The following is a 5566-nucleotide window of genomic DNA, read 5'->3' on the forward strand; positions in this document are numbered from 1 at the left end:
GGTGAAACTTCAATGACTAAAACTAGGAAGTGCGTCTCCTAGGAATGAACTTAAATGACCCAAAACTAGGAAGTGCGTCTCCTAGGGGCGAAACTTCAATGACTCAAACTAGAAAGTGTGTCTCCTAGGAATCAACTTAAATGACCCAAAACTAGGAAGTGCATCTCGTAGGGGTGAAACTTGAATGAACCAAAACTAGGAAGTGTGTCTCCTCGGGTTAAAACTTGAGTAACTCAAACTAGGAAGTGTGTCTCCTAGGAATGAACTTAAATGACCCAAAACTAGGAAGTACGTCTCCTAGGGGTAAAATTTCAATTTAGGAAATGCGTATCCTAAAACAAAATATAACCTGAAGGACCCAGACTAGGAAGTGTGTCTCCTAGGGGTAAAATTTTAATGGCTCAAGCGAGGAAGTGTGTCTCCTAGGAATAAACTTAAATGACCCAAAACTAGGAAGTGCATCTCCTAGGGGTGAAACTCAGTTTAGGAAGTGCGTCTCCTAAAACAAAAATATAACCCGAAAGACCCAGACTAGGAAGTGCGTTTCCTAGGGGTGAAACTTCAATGACTAAAACTAGGAAGTGCGTCTCCTAGGAATGAATTTAAATGACCAAAGCTAGGAAGTGCGTCTCCTAACAAGTATAATCTGAAAGATCCCTACTAGGAAGTGCGTCTCCTAATGGGTAAAACTTCAATGACTCCAACTAGGACGTGCGTCTCCTATGGATGAATTTAAATGACCAACATTAGGAAGTGCGTCTCCTAAAAATAAAAATATAAATTGAAATACCCAGACTAGGAAGTGCATCTCCTAGGGGTAAAATCTCAATTTAGGAAGTGCGTATCCTAAAACAAAATGTAACTTGAATGGCCCAGACTAGGAAGTGCTTCTCCTAGGGGTGATGTGTGCTCTTCTCAATAGCCTTTGCGCAAGCAGAATTGAGGCATTACACCTAAAAAAATTCAAGTTTTGTTATGAACATAGCCTTCATCCCTGTTTCAGACAAAGAAAACTTGTGAGTTTAAAATACGGTGGTTAGTTTGTGGCCTTGACTACGAGGGCGATTTCTCTTGTACTTATCACGGTCAACTTGGACTTCAACTTGGAAGACAATGCTTGTTATCGACCGACCGCCCGTGCATATTCCTAATTCGTTCAAGTCCAATACCTCATGCTCGATGCATTACACTCGCGTTCCAACATTCACCAAATCTTTGCATTTCACATCAATCCCAAAAAACATCTATTATCACCAACTCAGTGCACACCCTATTCTCCTGTATCTCATGTTAATTCGATGTGCTTTCCAGAGGCTTTGTGTGATTAAAAAGTTGGTAGCAGATTTTGAAGTCATTTCTCACTTGTTTCGATAAAAACAGACTCAAAAGGGAATCAAACAAAACAAGAGGAACAAAATAAGGGGGGAAAACGAGATAAGATGGTATCTAACAAGAAAATATTTTTACCCAGGAAAAAGAACAAAGTAGAAACTAATCTGATTTGAAGGCCTGCTCCACTGATCATGACATGCATTTTGGATTAAGCAGCTTGATCTGTCAACCGAGTCTAATTTTTAACTCTTGCTATGCCTCTAAGCTGTGAAACTAGGCTTCAGCATTCCAATTGCCTCATTCGATCCACAATCCTCAGTCGACTTGTAGTGCCCTGAAGGGTTTTCACCATCAAGCCTCTCTCATTTTGCTCTTTTTTCTTAACTCACCGTCGCCTTATGGTGCCCATGAGGGTTTTCACCGTTAAGACTCTCTCATTTTATCATTTTCTCTCTTTGTGCCGAGAACAAAGGTATTACTCGTGATGCATGAAGATCATACTTTCACCACACATTTGATTTGGCATCCTCAAAGATTGGTCGGAAGATCTTTCTTTGGACTGTAATGTAGGCTTTTGGACAGGGTTGGAAAGAAAGAGTGGCATGGAGGTTCAAAATATTTAAGATGAAAGGGTTCAAAATTACAACTTTTGGAATTAGGTCTTTTGGCCAAATTAAAACTTCTGCCCCAGTTTCTTGGAGTCTGGGGATTTTTTTTTGATTTTTTTATGGGATTTCTGAGAAAATCTGCCCCACTCTTGATTTCGGGGGATTATGAAATAATTTATCTGGTATGACTGAACCGTAAGGCTGCCTACGTATCTTGAGGTGACAAGAATCAGGTCAAACGTAGTTCTAACATAAAGTTATTTTTTTTCTTTTCTCCTTTTTTCTCTTTTTTTCTTTTTCTTCTTTTCTCTTTTCCTTTTTTCCTTCTTTTTATCTTTTTCTTTTCTAGTTCCTAACTCTATTTATGATTCCAAAAGAGGGTTATGAAACAAAAAATTAGGTCTCAAAAGGGGTAGCAAAAGATAAAAGTGTTTGGGTAGCAGAATAAAATGTCTTCGTCATACCAAACTTTAAAAATGCCAAGTGCGAACATGCAATTGAAGATAAGCAAAGAAACCATACATAGTATCTATTGATGGCATCAACACAAACAAAAAGTGCCAATGGGCAATACCTTTGTCCTAATGAATGATCCTTGTCAGTTCAAAGCAGACTTAATTCAAACTTATCTTGATATGGAAGAATGCATTTCAACACTGACTGATTTGCCTCAAACTGGTTGAGAGACATTTCCTTATTGTATGCCCTTATCATCCTCTTGATTTCCCAGACTTACTGCCTCAGTTTCACTCTATTCAAAGTTCGGGTCATCTTATAATGCGTAAATCTTTAATTGTTTCCTCAAACACATCCTTTTATCATATTCAAAATTGTGTCATTGCTTCATGATTAGACTAACTTTCAAGATCAGGCTGAGAATTATGCGTACATGTCATGTCACTAGAGTCATCATGAAAAGAACTATAAAAGGAAAAATGACCTAAACAAAAACTGACTAGAACTAACAGAAAATAAGAGATTGTATTAGACAGATGATGGAGAGGGTTTGAACAAGACAAGCAAAATAGACATGGGTTACCACCTTGGAACAATCCTAAATAACACTAGACGAGTTACTACAACTAAAGAACTAGACAAAATGAGAAGAAGAAGAGTTTGAGCCACAAGACAATATCTGGATTACAACCCTAAAATAACCCGGACAAATAGAAATGACAACAAAATAAACCAACAAAACTCTTCCCTGGATAGCTAAGAAAGGAGTGTCTTTCCAATTACCAAGCTCGATATCTTAACCACTGGGTTGCACATCAAAATTGCTGGGACCTTCACCAATTTCAATATCATTAACTTCAGTCAGCAAGTAACCAAGAGGATTCTCATACTCCCTGTCACCACGCATCTCCCCCGCAAAGTGTGCATCATTATGTGTAGGTACATGATTCTAGGCGATATTCTAGGTGTCACTGTCCTGGACCACAATTATCCCTTCTTGAATCATTCTTTCTATCTCCCTTTTCAAAGCACGACAATCTTCAATGTTATGCCCTTGGACATTAGAGTGGTACATGCACCGTATAGTAGGATCAAAACCTTTTGCATATGGGTCCGAAGTATAGCAGAGGAGTGGCTCAATCAGGCCAGACTGTTTTAGCTTTTCAAACAAGCTTGTGTAGGATTCTCCGATTGGCGTGAAACTATTTCTTTGTCTTTGTTCCCCTCTATACCCCTGTTTCCTAAGGTTGTTGGGTGCTCGAAAATGTTGTGAAGGCGAGAGAATATTATGCGGTGTCGGTGCTCGCCATAAGGAGTGACCTAGTGGTTGAACAAATGACTGGATGTTGTTAGGAGGATAATACTGAGGTGGATTATGTGGAGCTCAGGGATAGGTTTGGGGTTGGGGTCGAGGCTGAGTATATTGGTGAGGCGGACCCGTTAGGCCATGTCGTGATCCTGAGACGACCATGGAAACATCATTATGTTCCTTCTGACCCAGTAAGCTCCCTGTGTCGTTCTGAATTGCTTGTGTTATGGTTTTTAAGGCAGAATAGCTCATGATCTTGCTTGACTTCAGTCTCTCTTCCACCATTTCTCCCATCTTTACCACATCATTGAAAAGCTTACCAATGGGTGAGATCAAATGTCCGAAGTAAGTAGGCTCCAGGGCTTGAAGAAAGTATTTAACCATCTCATCTTCTTCCATCGGAGGATTGACCCATGCAGCTTGCTCCCTCCATCGGAACCCATATTATCTAAAGCTTTCATTGGGCTTCTTTTCTACCTTGGTCAGGGACATGCGATCCGAGACAATGTCTATGTTGTACTGAAAATTCCAAGCAAAGGCCTAAGCCAAATCGTCCCATATGTACCACCTGTTGGCGTCCTAGCGGGTGTACCATTCTAGAGCCGCCTCACTCAGACTCTGGCTGAAGTACGCCATCAGTAATTCGTCTTTTCTCCCAACGCCTCTCATCTTACTGCAATAACCTCTCAGATGGGCTACAGGATCCCTATGTCCATCATACAAGTCAAACTTGGGCATCTTGAACCCGGCAGCCAATTGGACATCAGGGAACAAACACAAATCCTTATAAGCCACACTCACCTGGCTTCCTAACCCTTGCATATTTCTCAATGATTGCTCCAGGCTCTTTACTTTCTTAAACATATCCTCTTGCTCCGCGTTCTTGGGTGGTTTCTCAATTTCAACATGAGGCTCAAAGTGAGGAGTGTAGGAGTAAGGATCTGGGACTTTGAATGTGGGTTCTGGGGCATAGTATTAGGTATATGGAGCTTGGAATGCGGGCTCACTAGAGGGTCGGTGGAGGGTAGCTTGTGGAGGGGGTACAAAAATAGGAGCAGATGTCGAAGCAGAGTATGAGGTTGTTTTGGCTGGTGGAGCATGAAAAATTTGGGATAAAGTGTTGGGGTAGGAGTTGTAAGGGGTAAAGCTCGGGGTGTGTTGAGGGGAAATGTCAACGGTAGTGGGAACCTGGGCTTGTGATAGTGGTGGGATAGTTGCAGCTTTTTCAGTGTAGTTAGTGGGGAATGAAGGTAGAGGATGCCCCCTGATCCAAGACTGATACATTTCTGCCATCTGCTGTTTCAACCTTTGGACCTCCTCTTTCAATTCAGATTCCGACTTCTCAATCTCCCTCAACGGGTTAACAATTCTTGTGTCCAAGTCTTTGCTAGCCATGGGTACCTTGCTCTTTGACCTTGTGTTGTATGGACGAATCGTCAAAGTGCCACAAACTAACCACCCTCTGTTATGATAACAATAAAAGTAACAAAGGGGAGCAAAACAAAGCCAACATCTTAGCGTTAGGGCATTTATCAGATAGAAATATCACATTGCATGCAATACCCTTAGCAACAATTAATGGTTCTAGAATGGCTTCGAGGGTCACAAGGTCATTTGGCATCATCCCAATTTTGTTCATTTCAATTTTCTCTTTTTTTTCCTAGTAATTCTTGGCTCGCTCATTTTCCTTCCTCTTTTTCTTTTTAATTGTTACTCTTTTCCTTCCTCTCATTTCTCACATCCCACAATTTGTTTTTCTTCTTTTTTCCCCTTTTTAATAATGATTCGATCGAATCCTATGTAGGTTGCCTACGTATCATGTCCCTTATGAATCAGATCAAGAGTAGTTCTGGAAAAAGTA

Source organism: Nicotiana tabacum, chromosome 6 (genome assembly GCF_000715075.1).
Source record: "Nicotiana tabacum cultivar K326 chromosome 6, ASM71507v2, whole genome shotgun sequence".
Lineage (NCBI taxonomy): Eukaryota > Viridiplantae > Streptophyta > Magnoliopsida > Solanales > Solanaceae > Nicotiana > Nicotiana tabacum.